The sequence below is a fragment of the Pongo pygmaeus genome, chromosome 18 (assembly GCF_028885625.2).
Source record: "Pongo pygmaeus isolate AG05252 chromosome 18, NHGRI_mPonPyg2-v2.0_pri, whole genome shotgun sequence".
NCBI lineage: Eukaryota > Metazoa > Chordata > Mammalia > Primates > Hominidae > Pongo > Pongo pygmaeus.
Window position 1 is genome coordinate 15,001 of NC_072391.2, and position 2,500 is coordinate 17,500.

Genomic DNA, 2,500 nt, shown 5'->3' on the forward strand with positions numbered 1-2,500 from the left:
CTAACCCTAACCCTAACCCTAACCCTAACCCTAACCCTAACCCTAACCCTAACCCTAACCCTAACCCTAACCCTAACCCTAACCCTAACCCTAACCCTAACCCTAACCCTAACCCTAACCCTAACCCTAACCCTAACCCTAACCCTAACCCTAACCCTAACCCTAACCCTAACCCTAACCCTAACCCTAACCCTAACCCTAACCCTAACCCTAACCCTAACCCTAACCCTAACCCTAACCCTAACCCTAACCCTAACCCTAACCCTAACCCTAACCCTAACCCTAACCCTAACCCTAACCCTAACCCTAACCCTAACCCTAACCCTAACCCTAACCCTAACCCTAACCCTAACCCTAACCCTAACCCTAACCCTAACCCTAACCCTAACCCTAACCCTAACCCTAACCCTAACCCTAACCCTAACCCTAACCCTAACCCTAACCCTAACCCTAACCCCCTAACCCTAACCCTAACCCTAACCCTAACCCTAACCCTAACCCTAACCCTAACCCTAACCCTAACCCTAACCCTAACCCTAACCCTAACCCTAACCCTAACCCTAACCCTAACCCTAACCCTAACCCTAACCCTAACCCTAACCCTAACCCTAACCCTAACCCTAACCCTAACCCTAACCCTAACCCTAACCCTAACCCTAACCCTAACCCTAACCCTAACCCTAACCCTAACCCTAACCCTAACCCTAACCCTAACCCTAACCCTAACCCTAACCCTAACCCTAACCCTAACCCTAACCCTAACCCTAACCCTAACCCTAACCCTAACCCTAACCCTAACCCTAACCCTAACCCTAACCCTAACCCTAACCCTAACCCTAACCCTAACCCTAACCCTAACCCTAACCCTAACCCTAACCCTAACCCTAACCCTAACCCTAACCCTAACCCTAACCCTAACCCTAACCCTAACCCTAACCCTAACCCTAACCCTAACCCTAACCCTAACCCTAACCCTAACCCTAACCCTAACCCTAACCCTAACCCTAACCCTAACCCTAACCCTAACCCTAACCCTAACCCTAACCCTAACCCTAACCCTAACCCTAACCCTAACCCTAACCCTAACCCTAACCCTAACCCTAACCCTAACCCTAACCCTAACCCTAACCCTAACCCTAACCCTAACCCTAACCCTAACCCTAACCCTAACCCTAACCCTAACCCTAACCCTAACCCTAACCCTAACCCTAACCCTAACCCTAACCCTAACCCTAACCCTAACCCTAACCCTAACCCTAACCCTAACCCTAACCCTAACCCTAACCCTAACCCTAACCCTAACCCTAACCCTAACCCTAACCCTAACCCTAACCCTAACCCTAACCCTAACCCTAACCCTAACCCTAACCCTAACCCTAACCCTAACCCTAACCCTAACCCTAACCCTAACCCTAACCCTAACCCTAACCCTAACCCTAACCCTAACCCTAACCCTAACCCTAACCCTAACCCTAACCCTAACCCTAACCCTAACCCTAACCCTAACCCTAACCCTAACCCTAACCCTAACCCTAACCCTAACCCTAACCCTAACCCTAACCCTAACCCTAACCCTAACCCTAACCCTAACCCTAACCCTAACCCTAACCCTAACCCTAACCCTAACCCTAACCCTAACCCTAACCCTAACCCTAACCCTAACCCTAACCCTAACCCTAACCCTAACCCTAACCCTAACCCTAACCCTAACCCTAACCCTAACCCTAACCCTAACCCTAACCCTAACCCTAACCCTAACCCTAACCCTAACCCTAACCCTAACCCTAACCCTAACCCTAACCCTAACCCTAACCCTAACCCTAACCCTAACCCTAACCCTAACCCTAACCCTAACCCTAACCCTAACCCTAACCCTAACCCTAACCCTAACCCTAACCCTAACCCTAACCCTAACCCTAACCCTAACCCTAACCCTAACCCTAACCCTAACCCTAACCCTAACCCTAACCCTAACCCTAACCCTAACCCTAACCCTAACCCTAACCCTAACCCTAACCCTAACCCTAACCCTAACCCTAACCCTAACCCTAACCCTAACCCTAACCCTAACCCTAACCCTAACCCTAACCCTAACCCTAACCCTAACCCTAACCCTAACCCTAACCCTAACCCTAACCCTAACCCTAACCCTAACCCTAACCCTAACCCTAACCCTAACCCTAACCCTAACCCTAACCCTAACCCTAACCCTAACCCTAACCCTAACCCTAACCCTAACCCTAACCCTAACCCTAACCCTAACCCTAACCCTAACCCTAACCCTAACCCTAACCCTAACCCTAACCCTAACCCTAACCCTAACCCTAACCCTAACCCTAACCCTAACCCTAACCCTAACCCTAACCCTAACCCTAACCCTAACCCTAACCCTAACCCTAACCCTAACCCTAAACCCTAACCCTAACCCTAACCCTAACCCTAACCCTAACCCTAACCCTAACCCTAACCCTAACCCTAACCCTAACCCTAACCCTAACCC